The 17,787-nt window shown below is 42.8% G+C and overlaps 1 protein-coding gene across 2 annotated transcripts in view; it reads right to left on the bottom strand.

The window, feature by feature from the left end:
- LOC141272992 (uncharacterized) overlaps window positions 1–17,787 on the bottom strand; it is a 167,885-nt gene that overhangs the window by 76,523 nt on the left and 73,575 nt on the right. The window contains exon 1 of one of the 2 annotated variants that reach the window (XM_073684258.1): window positions 5,230–5,379. The exons of the other annotated variant lie outside the window; for it this stretch is intronic. The gene's annotated coding sequence lies outside the window, so the exon portion shown is untranslated. Of the gene's footprint in view, window positions 1–5,229; window positions 5,380–17,787 lie in introns of those variants that run through there. 2 annotated transcript variants of the gene reach the window in all.

Genomic DNA, 17,787 nt, shown 5'->3' on the forward strand with positions numbered 1-17,787 from the left:
ACAGTCTGCTCCTCCTGTATAATAATAACAGACAGGACACCACAGTCTGCTCCTCCTGTATAATAATAATAACAGACAGGACACCACAGTCTGCTCCTCCTGTATAATAATAATAACAGACAGGACACCACAGTCTGCTCCTCCTGTATAATAACAGACAGGACACCACAGTCTGCTCCTCCTGTATAATAACAGACAGGACACCACAGTCTGCTCCTCCTGTATAATAACAGACAGGACACCACAGTCTGCTCCTCCTGTATAATAATAAAAGACAGGACACCACAGTCTGCTCCTCCTGTATAATAACAACAGACAGTACACCACAGTCTGCTCCTCCTGTATAATAACAACAGACAATACACCACAGTCGGCTCCTCCTGTATAATAATAACAGACAGGACACCACAGTCTGCTCCTCCTGTATAATAATAATAACAACAGACAGGACACCACAGTCTGCTCCTCCTGTATAATAATAACAGACAGGACACCACAGTCTGCTCCTCCTGTATAATAATAACAGACAGAACACCACAGTCTTCCCCTCCTTTATAATAATAAAAGACAGGACACCACAGTCTGCTCCTGCTGTATAATAATAATAACAGACAGGACACCACAGTCTGCTCCTCCTGTATAATAATAATAACAGACAGTACACCACAGTCTACTCCTCCTGTATAATAATAATAATAACAACAACAACAACAGACAGGACACAACAGTCTGCTCCTCCTGTATAATAATAACAGACAGGACACCACAGTCTACTCCTCCTGTATAATAATAACAGACAGGACACCACAGTCTGCTCCTGCTGTGTAATAATAACAGACAGGACACCACAGTCTGCTCCTCCTTTATAATAATAACAGACAGGACACCACAGTCTGCTCCTCCTGTATAATAACAACAGACAGGACACCACAGTCTGCTCCTCCTGTATAATAATAACACACAGGACACCACAGTCTGCTCCTCCTGTATAATAATAACAGACAGGACACCACAGTCTGCTCCTCCTGTATAACAATAACAGACAGGACACCACAGTCTGCTCCTCCTGTATAACAATAACAGACAGGACACCACAGTCTGCTCCTCCTGTATAACAATAACAGACAGGACACCACAGTCTGCTCCTCCTGTATAATAATAACAGACAGGACACCACAGTCTGCTCCTCCTGTATAATAATAACAGACAGGACACCACAGTCTGCTCCTCCTGTATAATAATAACAGACAGGACACCACAGTCTGCTCCTGCTGTATAATAATAACAGACAGGACACCACAGTCTGCTCCTCCTGTATAATAATAACAGACAGGACACCACAGTCTGCTCCTCCTGTATAATAATAAAAGACAGGACACCACAGTCTGCTCCTCCTGTATAATAATAATAACAACAGACAGGACACCACAGTCTGCTCCTCCTGTATAATAATAACAGACAGGACACCACAGTCTGCTCCTCCTGTATAATAATAATAACAGACAGTACACCACAGTCTACTCCTCCTGTATAATAATAACAACAACAGACAGGACACAACAGTCTGCTCCTCCTGTATAATAATAACAGACAGGACACCACAGTCTGCTCTTCCTGTATAATAATAATAACAGACAGGACACCACAGTCTGCTCCTCCTGTATAATAATAATAACAGACAGGACACCACAGTCTGCTCCTCCTGTATAATAATAATAACAGACAGGACACCACAGTCTGCTCCTCCTGTATAATAATAATAACAGACAGGACACCACAGTCTGCTCCTCCTGTATAATAATAATAACAGACAGGACACCACAGTCTGCTCCTCCTGTATAATAATAACAGACAGGACACCACAGTCTGCTCCTCCTGTATAATAATAACAGACAGGACACCACTGTCTGCTCCTCCTGTATAATAATAATAGCAGACAGGACACCACAGTCTGCTCCTCCTGTATAATAATAACAGACAGGACACCACAGTCTGCTCCTCCTGTATAATAATAATAACAGACAGGACACCACAGTCTGCTCCTCATGTATAAGAATAACAGACAGGACACCACAGTCTGCTCCTCCTCTATAATAATAACAGACAGGACACCACAGTCTGCTCCTCCTGTATAATAATAATAACAGACAGGACACCACAGTCTGCTCCTCAGGTATAATAATGACAGACAGGACACCACAGTCTGCTCCTCCTGTATAATAATAATAACAGACAGGACACCACAGTCTGCTCCTCCTGTATAATAATAACAGACAGGACACCACAGTCTGCTCCTCCTGTATAATAATAACAGACAGGACACCACAGTCTGCTCCTCCTGTATAATAATAACAGACAGGACACCACAGTCTGCTCCTCCTGTATAATAATAACAGACAGGTCACCACAGTCTGCTCCTCCTGTATAATAATAACAGACAGGACACCACAGTCTGCTCCTCCTGTATAATAATAACAGACAGGACACCACAGTCTGCTCCTCCTGTATAATAATGACAGACAGGTCACCACAGTCTGCTCCTCCTGTATAATAATTACAGACAGGACACCACAGTCTGCTCCTCCTGTATAATAATAACAACAGACAGGACACCACAGTCTGCTCCTCCTGTATAATAATAACAGACAGAACACCACAGTCTGCTCCTCCTGTATAATAATAACAGACAGGACGCCACAGTCAGCTCCTCCTGTATAATAATAACAGCAGACAGGACCCCACAGTCTGTTCCTCTATAATAATAACAAACAAGACACCACAGTCTGCTCCTCCTGTATAATAATAACAGACAGGACACCACAGTCTGCTCCTCCTGTATAACAATAACAGACAGGACACCACAGTCTGCTCCCCCTGTATAATAATAATAACAGACAGGATGCCACAGTCTGCTCCTCCTGTATAATAATAACAAACAAGACACCACAGTCTGCTCCTCCTGTATAATAATAACAGACAGGACGCCACAGTCTGCTCCTCCTGTATAATAATAACAGACAGGTCACCACAGTCTGCTCCTCCAGTATAATAATAACAGACAGGACCCCACAGTCTGCTCCTCCTGTATAATAATAACAGACAGGACACCACAGTCTGCTCCTCCTGTATAATAATAACAGACAGGACCCCACAGTCTGCTTCTCCTGTATAATAATAACAGACAGGACACCACAGTCTGCTCCTCCTGTATAATAATAATAATAACAGACAGGAAACCACAGTCTGCTCCTCCTGTATAATAATAACAGACAGGACACCACAGTCTGCTCCTCCTGTATAATAACAACAGACAGGACACCACAGTCTGCTCCTCCTGTATAGTAATAACAGACAGGACACCACAGTCTGCTCCTCCTGTATAATAATAACAGACAGGACCCCACAGTCTGCTCCTCCTGTATAATAATAATAATAACAGACAGGACACCACAGTCTGCTCCTCCTGTATAATAATAACAGACAGGACACCACAGTCTGCTCCTCCTGTATAATAATAATAACAGACAGGACACCACAGTCTGCTCCTCCTGTATAATAATAATAACAGACAGGACACCACAGTCTGCTCCTCCTGTATAATAACAGACAGGACACCACAGTCTGCTCCTCCTGTATAATAACAGACAGGACACCACAGTCTGCTCCTCCTGTATAATAATAACAGACAGGACACCACAGTCTGCTCCTCCTGTATAATAATAGACAGGACACCACAGTCTGCTCCTCCTGTATAATAATAACAGACAGGACGCCACAGTCAGCTCCTCCTGTATAATAATAACAGACAGGACACCACAGTCTGCTCCTCCTGTATAATAATAACAGACAGGACACCACAGTCTGCTCCTCCTGTATAATAATGACAGACAGGTCGCCACAGTCTGCTCCTCCTGTATAATAATGACAGACAGGTCACCACAGTCTGCTCCTCCTGTATAATAATAACAGACAGGACACCACAGTCTGCTCCTCCTGTATAATAATAACAGACAGGACACCACAGTCTGCTCCTCCTGTATAATAATAACAGACAGGACACCACAGTCTGCTCCTCCTGTATAATAATAGACAGGACACCACAGTCTGCTCCTCCTGTATAATAATAACAGACAGGATGCCACAGTCTGCTCCTCCTGTATAATAATAACAGACAGGACCCCACAGTCTGCTCCTCCTGTATAATAATAACAGACAGGACACCACAGTCTGCTCCTCCTGTATAATAATAACAGACAGGACCCCACAGTCTGCTCCTCCTGTATAATAATAACAGACAGGACACCACAGTCTGCTCCTCCTGTATAATAATAATAACAGACAGGACACCACAGTATGCTCCTCCTGTATAATAATAACAGACAGGACACCACAGTCTGCTCCTCCTGTATAATAATAACAGACAGGACACCACAGTCTGCGCCTCCTGTATAATAATAACAGACAGGATGCCACAGTCAGCTCCTCCTGTATAATAATAACAGACAGGACACCACAGTCTGCTCCTCCTGTATAATAATAACAGACAGGACCCCACAGTCTGCTCCTCCTGTATAATAATAACAGACAGGACACCACAGTCTGCTCCTCCTGTATAATAATAACAGACAGGACACCACAGTCTGCTCCTCCTGTATAATAATAACAGACAGGACCCCACAGTCTGCTCCTCCTGTATAATAATAACAGACAGGACACCACAGTCTGCTCCTCCTGTATAATAATAATAACAGACAGGACACCACAGTATGCTCCTCCTGTATAATAATAACAGACCGGACACCACAGTCTGCTCCTCCTGTATAATAATAACAGACAGGACACCACAGTCTGCTCCTCCTGTATAATAATAACAGCAGACAGGACACCACAGTCTGCTCCTCCTGTATAATAACAGACAGGACACCACAGTCTGCTCCTCCTGCATAATAACAGACAGGACACCACAGTCTGCTCCTCCTGTATAATAATAACAGACAGGACACCACAGTCTGCGCCTCCTGTATAATAATAACAGACAGGATGCCACAGTCAGCTCCTCCTGTATAATAATAACAGACAGGACACCACAGTCTGCTCCTCCTGTATAATAATAACAGACAGGACACCACAGTCTGCTCCTCCTGTATAATAATGTGAAAAGAAAAGAAAGGGCGCATGTGTAGACTCACAGGGCTATTTGCTGAATTTAAAAAGTGCCAGTACACTCACCTGTGAAGGTTGTGTACGTCTACACAACCAAGATTAAGCGTGTAATTAATGAGGCTCCGGGTCACCTCTATTTGTAGTACCGTCCTGTCGGTGTTTGCCTCGCAACTCCGTGCTCCTCAAGTGGTCACACGATCCTGCTGGACCAGATACCACGTCACCGCAGGTCCTCAGTAGTTTAACCCGGTGGTTGGATACCGCAGGTCCTCAAACATCCAAATAGACCAGGCCGCTCCTGCCGCTTTAGCTCCGCATGGAGATATCTCACAAGTAAACAATGGTGCAGCGGTCTCAGGGAGCGCCAAAGGAATACTGGACAATTTAGTAGATGTCAACCGACTTTTATTCTTCCTCCAATACCACTGCCACAACGCGTTTCAACGGTCTAAGCCGTCTTCATCAGGTGGGGTAACGGGGAATGTTACAATGACAGCTTTATAAAGGGGTGGTATTTTACAAAATTTAGACCACGTGTTGTAATCAATTAACCCTTTCATTGAAAAACTCCATATAATACATTCTTAACCAATTAACCTCTTATTTCCCCTGGAAACAGCATTGTGCACTAAAAAATCCCTACATGGATTCTTAAAATCACAATTCTTAGTAAAAACTTCCTATTTGTAAAAAAATAAATAAGTTTTTTTTTTTTTTTTATATATTTATTACCAACTATTAAAAATTATTAAAATCATCCTGGGGACCTTCTTGGGGTGTCTTGACAGTGTTATACTGCAGTTTCCAGCCCCCAATTCAAAAGTTGAATTTCTTAAATAGACAGTGCACTTTCATATAAAATGGCCGAAAATAACCCTGTACAATTACCCACTACGATTATAAACCCCATAAATATTTAAAAACACCCTGGGAACCTTACCAGAGTGTCCTGACAATGCTATACTGCAGTTTCCAGCCCCCAATTCAAAAGTTGGATTTCTTAAAGAGACAGTACACTTTCATATAAAATGGCCGAAAATAACCTTTTACCCTTGCCCACTGCGATTATAAACCCCATAAATGTTTAAAAACACCCTGGGAACCTTACCAGAGTGTCCTGACAATGCTATACTACGATTGTCAACCCCCAAATCTAAAGTTAAGTTTCTTAAAGAGACAGTACACTTTCATATAAAATAGCCGAAAATAACCTTGTACAATTGCCCACTGCTATAATAAAACTCATAAAACCCAATGCTATCCATTATCATGATCGGAACCTATGCTTCCAGTAAACTAAGTAACTGACGACAACATGAAAAAAGAACTAAATACCAGCCCGAAAGGGCAAGCAAATCTCCTGCTATGCTACGTCATACCATACCTTTAATCCTGTGCAGGTAGCCCCGCAAGCCATCATTAAACGGCTGATGACAACCCGAGAAAGATATGAGAGGGACAACATTAAACCTTCTCAGATTTAATGGTTTGATGTGTTTTCAATCGTAAGGTTCAAACCCTCAGGGTACAAAGTGCCCATTTTGTATATCCAAAAACTTTCTTTCTTTATAAGTGTACTCAATCGTTCTGGTCCATTATCCACAATGTGGTCAATAATGGTTATTTTCATCTTACTCGGGTCTTTGTGGTGATGGTTTGCATAGTGTCTGGAGACACTATGTAATTGATATCCTGCCCTTATATTAGATCTATGTTTATTTAATCGGGCATGGGCGGTCTGAATTGTCCGGCCGATGTATTGCAAGCCACAAGGGCACTCCAGCAAGTACACTACATAGGTGGATTGGCATGTTAATCTCTGCTTGATCTGGAAAACCTCATTAGTGGTATTAGATTTAAAGGTTTTTGCATTATTGATTATAACGCCACAACACATACATTTAGGTGTATTGCATGTGAAGCAGCCTCCTGTGTTAGGATTAGTCGTCACATCCCTTATTTTTTTCTTTTTTCTATTCGTGTTGCTAGGAGCAAGCAAGGTTTTTACACTTCTATTCTTCCTAAAGATAATATTTGGTTTCTCTGGGATACTTTTGGAGAGAATGGGGTCACCTTTTAAAATAAACCAATGTTTTTGTAATAACTCCCGTACTACCGACCTGGATTGGCAAAATGTAGTAATTAAACTCCACTTTGTCTTTTCCTCTGTCCTTACAGAAGCCCTATCCGGATTCTCCCTTCTGTCCAAGCACGAGTCCTGTGATAGAGTGCATGTTCTTTTATATGCATCTTTTAAAAGTTTTTTTGGATAGCCTTTTTTCCAAAAATCTCTTTTTGAGAATCTTGGATTCCACCTTAAAGTCAGAATCCAGAGTACAGTTTTTCCTGACTCTCCAATACTGCCCATAAGGCACATTTTTGATCCATCCAGGAAGGTGTCCACTGTTGAATTTGAGGTAGCTATTCACATCTACTGGTTTAAAAAACGTGGATGTGAATATTCTCCCCAGGTGGTCGAACTGTACCCATAGATCTAAGAATTGGAGAGAAGTGGATGATGCTGTGGCCGTGAATTTTAACCCCCAATCATTGTGATTTAGTTTGTCCGCAAAGCTCAATGCCTCCTCCATTGATCCATGCCATATAATGAATAAATCATCTATAAAGCGCCTATAGAAAAGTACTCCACTCGTGGATGATCCCGGCTGCGCGATGAGGACGGATTCCACCGCACCCATAAAAAGGTTAGCATAGCTTGGTGCGAATCTCGTCCCCATCGCGCAGCCCTTGATCTGTTTATATAACCCATCCTCAAAGGAAAACACATTGTTCTCCAATATGAACGCTATTGCGTTCAGAATGAATTCTCTTTGGTCTATAGGCATATTAGTGCTCCTCCTGTATAATAATTACAGACAGGATGCCACAGTCAGCTCCTCCTGTATAATAATAACAGACAGGACACCACAGTCAGCTCCTCCTGTATAATAATAACAGACAGGACACCACAGTCTGCTCCTCCTGTATAATAATAACAGACAGGACACCACAGTCTGCTCCTCCTGTATAATAATAACAACAGACAGGACACCACAGTCTGCTCCTCCTGTATAATAACAACAACAGACAGGACACCACAGTCTGCTCCTCCTGTATAATAATAATAACAGACAGGACACCACAGTCAGCTCCTCCTGTATAATAATAATAACAGACAGGACACCACAGTCTGCTCCTCCTGTATAATAATAACAGACAGGACACCACAGTCTGCTCCTATTGTATAATATACAGGACACCACAGTCTGCTCCTCCTGTATAATAATAACAGACAGGACACCACAGTTTGCTCCTCCTGTATAATAATAATAACACACAGGACACCACAGTCTGCTCCTCCTGTATAATAATAACAGACAGGACACCACAGTCTGCTCCTACTGTATAATAATAATAACAGACAGGACACCACAGTCTACTCCTCCTGTATAATAATAATAACAGACAGGACACCACAGTCTGCTACTCCTGTATAATAATAACAGCCAGGACACCACAGTCTGCTCCTCCTGTATAATAATAACAGACAGGACACCACAGTCTGCTCCTCCTGTATAATAATAACAGACAGGACACCACAGTCTGCTCCTCCTCTATGATAACAGACAGGACACCACAGTCTGCTCCTCCTGTATAATAACAACAGACAGGACACCACAGTCTGCTCCTTCTGTATAATAACAGACAGGACACCACAGTCTGCTCCTCCTGTATAATAATAACAGACAGGACACCACAGTCTGCTCCTGCTGTATAATAATAACAGCCAGGACACCACAGTCTCCTCCTCCTGTATAATAATAACAGCCAGGACACCACAGTCTGTTCCTCCTGTATAATAACAACAGTCAGGACGCCACAGTCTGCTCCTCCTGTATAATAATAACAGACAGGACACCACAGTCTGCTCCTCCTGTATAATAATAGTAACAGACAGGACACCACAGTCTGCTCCTCCTGTATAATAATAATAACAGACAGGACACCACAGTCTGCTCCTCCTGTATAATAATAATAACAGACAGGACACCACAGTCTGCTCCTCCTGTATAATAATAACAGACAGGACACCACAGTCTGCTCCTCCTGTATAATAATAACAGACAGGACACCACAGTCTGCTCCTCCTGTATAATAATAACAGACAGGACACCACAGTCTGCTCCTCCTGTATAATAATAACAGACAGGACACCACAGTCTGCTCCTCCTGCATAATAATAACAGACAGGACACCACAGTCTGCTCCTCCTGTATAATAATAACAGACAGGACACCACAGTCTGCTCCTCCTGTATAATAATAACAGACAGGACACCACAGTCTGCTCCTCCTGTATAATAACAGACAGGACACCACAGTCTGCTTCTCCTGTATAATAATAACAGACAGGACACCACAGTCTGCTCCTCTTGTATAATAATAACAGACAGGACACCACAATCTGCTCCTCCTGTATAATAATAACAGACAGGACACCACAGTCTGCTCCTCCTGTATAATAATAATAGACAGGACACCACAGTCTGCTCCTCCTGTATAATAACAGACAGGATACCACAGTCTGCTTCTCCTGTATAATAATAACAGACAGGACACCACAGTCTGCTCCTCCTGTATAATAATTACAGACAGGACACCACAGTCTGCTCCTCCTGTATAATAATAACAGACAGGACACCACAGTCTGCTCCTCCTGTATAATAATAATAACAGACAGGACACCAGAGTCTGCTCCTCCTGTATAATAACAACAACAGACAGGACACCACAGTCTGCACTTCCTGCATAATATTAACGACAGACAGGACACCACAGTGTGCTCCTCCTGTATAATAATAACAGACAGGACACTACAGTCTGCTCCTCCTGTATAATAACAACAACAGACAGGACACCACAGTCTGCTCCTCCTGTATAATAATAATAACAGATAGGACACCACAGTCAGCTCCTCCTGTATAATAATAATAACAGACAGGACACCACAGTCTGCTCCTCCTGTATAATAATAACAGACAGGACACCACAGTCTGCTCCTATTGTATAATATACAGGACACCACAGTCTGCTCCTCCTGTATAATAATAACAGACAGGACACCACAGTTTGCTCCTCCTGTATAATAATAATAACACACAGGACACCACAGTCTGCTCCTCCTGTATAATAATAACAGACAGGACACCACAGTCTGCTCCTACTGTATAATAATAATAACAGACAGGACACCACAGTCTGCTCCTCCTGTATAATAATAATAACAGACAGGACACCACAGTCTGCTCCTCCTGTATAATAATAACAGCCAGGACACCACAGTCTGCTCCTCCTGTATAATAATAACAGACAGGACACCACAGTCTGCTCCTCCTGTATAATAATAACAGACAGGACACCACAGTCTGCTCCTCCTGTATGATAACAGACAGGACACCACAGTCTGCTCCTCCTGTATAATAACAACAGACAGGACACCACAGTCTGCTCCTTCTGTATAATAACAGACAGGACACCACAGTCTGCTCCTCCTGTATAATAATAACAGACAGGACACCACAGTCTGCTCCTGCTGTGTAATAATAACAGCCAGGACACCACAGTCTCCTCCTCCTGTATAATAATAACAGCCAGGACACCACAGTCTGTTCCTCCTGTATAATAACAACAGTCAGGACACCACAGTCTGCTCCTCCTGTATAATAATAACAGACAGGACACCACAGTCTGCTCCTCCTGTATAATAATAGTAACAGACAGGACACCACAGTCTGCTCCTCCTGTATAATAATAGTAACAGACAGGACACCACAGTCTGCTCCTCCTGTATAATAATAGTAACAGACAGGACACCACAGTCTGCTCCTCCTGTATAATAATAATAACAGACAGGACACCACAGTCTGCTCGTCCTGTATAATAATAACAGACAGGACACCACAGTCTGCTCCTCCTGTATAATAATAACAGACAGGACACCACAGTCTGCTCCTCCTGTATAATAATAACAGACAGGACACCACAGTCTGCTCCTCCTGTATAATAATAACAGACAGGACACCACAGTCTGCTCCTCCTGCATAATAATAACAGACAGGACACCACAGTCTGCTCCTCCTGTATAATAATAACAGACAGGACACCACAGTCTGCTCCTCCTGTATAATAATAACAGACAGGACACCACAGTCTGCTCCTCCTGTATAATAACAACAGACAGGACACCACAGTCTGCTCCTCCTGTATAATAACAGACAGGACACCACAGTCTGCTTCTCCTGTATAATAATAACAGACAGGACACCACAGTCTGCTCCTCCTGTATAATAATAACAGACAGGACACCACAATCTGCTCCTCCTGTATAATAATAACAGACAGGACACCACAGTCTGCTCCTCCTGTATAATAATAATAGACAGGACACCACAGTCTGCTCCTCCTGTATAATAACAGACAGGATACCACAGTCTGCTTCTCCTGTATAATAATAACAGACAGGACACCACAGTCTGCTCCTCCTGTATAATAATAACAGACAGGACACCACAGTCTGCTCCTCCTGTATAATAATAACAGACAGGACACCACAGTCTGCTCCTCCTGTATAATAATAATAACAGACAGGACACCACAGTCTGCTCCTCCTGTATAATAACAACAACAGACAGGACACCACAGTCTGCACTTCCTGCATAATATTAACGACAGACAGGACACCACAGTGTGCTCCTCCTGTATAATAATAACAGACAGGACACTACAGTCTGCTCCTCCTGTATAATAATAATAACAGACAGGACACCACAGTCTGCTCCTCCTGTATAATAACAACAGACAGGACACCACAGTCTGCTCCTCCTGTATAATAATAACAGACAGGACACCACAGTCTGCTCCTGCTGTATAATAATAACAGACAGGACACCACAGTCTCCTCCTCCTGTATAATAATAATAACAGACAGGACACCACAGTCTCCTCCTCCTGTATAATAATAATAACAGACAGGACACCACAGTCTGCTCCTCCTGTATAATAATAACAGACAGGACACCACAGTTTGCTCCTCCTGTATAATAACAGACAGGACACCACAGTCTGCTCCTCCTGTATAATAATAACAGACAGGACACCACAGTCTGCTCCTCCTGTATAATAACAGACAGGACACCACAGTCTGCTCCTCCTGTATAATAATAACAGACAGGACACCACAGTCTCCTCCTCCTGTATAATAATAATAACAGACAGGACACCACAGTCTCCTCCTCCTGTATAATAATAATAACAGACAGGACACCACAGTCTGCTCCTCCTGTATAATAATAATAGACAGGACACCACAGTCTGCTTCTCCTGTATAATAATAACAGCCAGGACACCACAGTCTGCTCCTGCTGTATAATAATAACAGACAGGACACCACAGTCTGCTCCTGCTGTATAATAATAATAACAGACAGGACACCACAGTCTGCTCCTCCTGTATAATAATAACAACAGACAGGACACCACAGTCTGCTCCTCCTGTATAATAATAACAACAGACAGGACACCACAGTCTGCTCCTCCTGTATAATAATAATAACAGACAGGACACCACAGTCTGCTCCTCCTGTATAATAATAATAACAGACAGGACACCACAGTCTGCTCCTCCTGTATAATAATAACAGCCAGGACACCACAGTCTGCTCCTCCTGTATAATAATAACAGACAGGACACCACAGTCTGCTCCTCCTGTATAATAATAACAGACAGGACACCACAGTCTGCTCCTCCTGTATGATAACAGACAGGACACCACAGTCTGCTCCTCCTGTATAATAACAACAGACAGGACACCACAGTCTGCTCCTTCTGTATAATAACAGACAGGACACCACAGTCTGCTCCTCCTGTATAATAATAACAGACAGGACACCACAGTCTGCTCCTGCTGTATAATAATAACAGCCAGGACACCACAGTCTCCTCCTCCTGTATAATAATAACAGCCAGGACACCACAGTCTGTTCCTCCTGTATAATAACAACAGTCAGGACACCACAGTCTGCTCCTCCTGTATAATAATAACAGACAGGACACCACAGTCTGCTCCTCCTGTATAATAATAGTAACAGACAGGACACCACAGTCTGCTCCTCCTGTATAATAATAGTAACAGACAGGACACCACAGTCTGCTCCTCCTGTATAATAATAGTAACAGACAGGACACCACAGTCTGCTCCTCCTGTATAATAATAATAACAGACAGGACACCACAGTCTGCTCCTCCTGTATAATAATAACAGACAGGACACCACAGTCTGCTCCTCCTGTATAATAATAACAGACAGGACACCACAGTCTGCTCCTCCTGTATAATAATAACAGACAGGACACCACAGTCTGCTCCTCCTGTATAATAATAACAGACAGGACACCACAGTCTGCTCCTCCTGCATAATAATAACAGACAGGACACCACAGTCTGCTCCTCCTGTATAATAATAACAGACAGGACACCACAGTCTGCTCCTCCTGTATAATAATAACAGACAGGACACCACAGTCTGCTCCTCCTGTATAATAACAACAGACAGGACACCACAGTCTGCTCCTCCTGTATAATAACAGACAGGACACCACAGTCTGCTTCTCCTGTATAATAATAACAGACAGGACACCACAGTCTGCTCCTCCTGTATAATAATAACAGACAGGACACCACAATCTGCTCCTCCTGTATAATAATAACAGACAGGACACCACAGTCTGCTCCTCCTGTATAATAATAATAGACAGGACACCACAGTCTGCTCCTCCTGTATAATAACAGACAGGATACCACAGTCTGCTTCTCCTGTATAATAATAACAGACAGGACACCACAGTCTGCTCCTCCTGTATAATAATAACAGACAGGACACCACAGTCTGCTCCTCCTGTATAATAATAACAGACAGGACACCACAGTCTGCTCCTCCTGTATAATAATAATAACAGACAGGACACCACAGTCTGCTCCTCCTGTATAATAACAACAACAGACAGGACACCACAGTCTGCACTTCCTGCATAATATTAACGACAGACAGGACACCACAGTGTGCTCCTCCTGTATAATAATAACAGACAGGACACTACAGTCTGCTCCTCCTGTATAATAATAATAACAGACAGGACACCACAGTCTGCTCCTCCTGTATAATAACAACAGACAGGACACCACAGTCTGCTCCTCCTGTATAATAATAACAGACAGGACACCACAGTCTGCTCCTGCTGTATAATAATAACAGACAGGACACCACAGTCTCCTCCTCCTGTATAATAATAATAACAGACAGGACACCACAGTCTCCTCCTCCTGTATAATAATAATAACAGACAGGACACCACAGTCTGCTCCTCCTGTATAATAATAACAGACAGGACACCACAGTTTGCTCCTCCTGTATAATAACAGACAGGACACCACAGTCTGCTCCTCCTGTATAATAATAACAGACAGGACACCACAGTCTGCTCCTCCTGTATAATAACAGACAGGACACCACAGTCTGCTCCTCCTGTATAATAATAACAGACAGGACACCACAGTCTCCTCCTCCTGTATAATAATAATAACAGACAGGACACCACAGTCTCCTCCTCCTGTATAATAATAATAACAGACAGGACACCACAGTCTGCTCCTCCTGTATAATAATAATAGACAGGACACCACAGTCTGCTTCTCCTGTATAATAATAACAGCCAGGACACCACAGTCTGCTCCTGCTGTATAATAATAACAGACAGGACACCACAGTCTGCTCCTGCTGTATAATAATAATAACAGACAGGACACCACAGTCTGCTCCTCCTGTATAATAATAACAACAGACAGGACACCACAGTCTGCTCCTCCTGTATAATAATAACAACAGACAGGACACCACAGTCTGCTCCTCCTGTATAATAATAATAACAGACAGGACACCACAGTCTGCTCCTCCTGTATAATAATAATAACAGACAGGACACCACAGTCTGCTCCTCCTGTATAATAATAACAGACAGGACACCACAGTCTGCTCCTCCTGTATAATAATAACAGACAGGACACCACAGTCTGCTCCTCCTGTATAATAACAACAGACAGGACACCACAGTCTGCTCCTCCTGTATAATAACAACAGACAGAACACCACAGTCTGCTCCTCCTGTATAATAATAATAACAGACAGGACACCACAGTTTGCTCCTCCTGTATAATAACAACAGACAGGACACCACAGTCTGCTCCTCCTGTATAATAATAGTAACAGACAGGACACCACAGTCTGCTCCTCCTGTATAATAATAGTAACAGACAGGACACCACAGTCTGCTCCTCCTGTATAATAATAATAACAGACAGGACACCACAGTCTGCTCCTCCTGTATAATAATAATAACAGACAGGACACCACAGTCTGCTTCTCCTGTATAATAATAACAGACAGGACACCACAGTCTGCTCCTCCTGTATAATAATAACAGACAGGACACCACAGTCTGCTCCTCCTGTATAATAATAACAGACAGGACACCACAGTCTGCTCCTCCTGTATAATAATAACAGACAGGACACCACAGTCTGCTCCTCCTGTATAATAATAACAACAGACAGGACACCACAGTCTGCTCCTCCTGTATAAAAATAACAACAGACAGGACGCCACAGTCTGCTCCTCCTGTATAATAATAAAAACAGACAGGACACCACAGTCTGCTCCTCCTGTATAATAATAATAATAACAGACAGGACACCACAGTCTGCTTCTCCTGTATAATAATAATAACAGACAGGAAACCACAGTCTGCTCCTCCTGTATAATAATAATAACAGACAGGACACCACAGTCTGCTCCTCCTGTATAATAACAACAGACAGAACACCACAGTCTGCTCCTCCTGTATAATAATAATAACAGACAGGACACCACAGTCTGCTCCTCCTGTATAATAATGATAACAGACAGGACACCACAGTCTGCTCCTCCTGTATAATAATAATAACAGACAGGACACCACAGTCTGCTCCTCCTGTATAATAATAACAGACAGGACACCACAGTCTGCTCCTCCTGTATAATAATAATAACAGACAGGACACCACAGTCTGCTCCTCCTGTATAATAATAATAACAGACAGGACACCACAGACTCCTCCTCCTGTATAATAATAACAGCCAGGACACCACAGTCTGCTCCTCCTGTATGATAATAACAGACAGAACACCACAGTCTGCTCCTCCTGTATAATAATAACAGACAGGACACCATAGTCTGCTCCTCCTGTATAATAATAATAACAGACAGGACACCACAGTCTGCTCCTCCTGTATAATAATAACAGCCAGGACACCACAGTCTGCTCCTCCTGTATGATAATAACAGACAGAACACCACAGTCTGCTCCTCCTGTATAATAATAACAGACAGGACACCACAGTCTCCTCCTCCTGTATAATAATAATAACAGACAGGACACCACAGTCTGCTCCTCCTGTATAATAATAGTAACAGACAGGACACCACAGTCTGCTCCTCCTGTATAATAATAGTAACAGACAGGACACCACAGTCTGCTCCTCCTGTATAATAATAATAACAGACAGGACACCACAGTCTGCTCCTCCTGTATAATAATAACAGACAGGACACCACAGTCTGCTCCTCCTGTATAATAATAACAGACAGGACACCACAGTCTGCTCCTCCTGTATAATAATAACAGACAGGACACCACAGTCTGCTCCTCCTGCATAATAATAACAGACAGGACACCACAGTCTGCTCCTCCTGTATAATAATAACAGACAGGACACCACAGTCTGCTCCTCCTGTATAATAATAATAACAGACAGGACACCACAGTCTGCTCCTCCTGTATAATAACAACAACAGACAGGACACCACAGTCTGCTCCTCCTGTATAATAATAATAGACAGGACACCACAGTCTGCTCCTGCTGTATAATAATAACAGCCAGGACACCACAGTCTGCTCCTGCTGTATAATAATAACAGACAGGACACCACAGTCTGCTCCTGCTGTATAATAATAATAACAGACAGGACACCACAGTCTGCTCCTCCTGTATAATAATAACAACAGACAGGACACCACAGTCTGCTCCTCCTGTATAATAATAACAACAGACAGGACACCACAGTCTGCTCCTCCTGTATAATAATAATAACAGACAGGACACCACAGTCTGCTCCTCCTGTATAATAATAATAACAGACAGGACACCACAGTCTGCTCCTCCTGTATAATAATAACAGACAGGACACCACAGTCTGCTCCTCCTGTATAATAATAACAGACAGGACACCACAGTCTGCTCCTCCTGTATAATAACAACAGACAGGACACCACAGTCTGCTCCTCCTGTATAATAACAACAGACAGAACACCACAGTCTGCTCCTCCTGTATAATAATAATAACAGACAGGACACCACAGTTTGCTCCTCCTGTATAATAACAACAGACAGGACACCACAGTCTGCTCCTCCTGTATAATAATAGTAACAGACAGGACACCACAGTCTGCTCCTCCTGTATAATAATAGTAACAG

The sequence above is a fragment of the Phyllobates terribilis genome, unplaced genomic scaffold, assembly GCF_046119375.1.
Source record: "Phyllobates terribilis strain yellow unplaced genomic scaffold, ASM4611937v1 Scaffold_5__5_contigs__length_657084704, whole genome shotgun sequence".
NCBI classification, from domain to species: Eukaryota; Metazoa; Chordata; class Amphibia; order Anura; family Dendrobatidae; genus Phyllobates; species Phyllobates terribilis.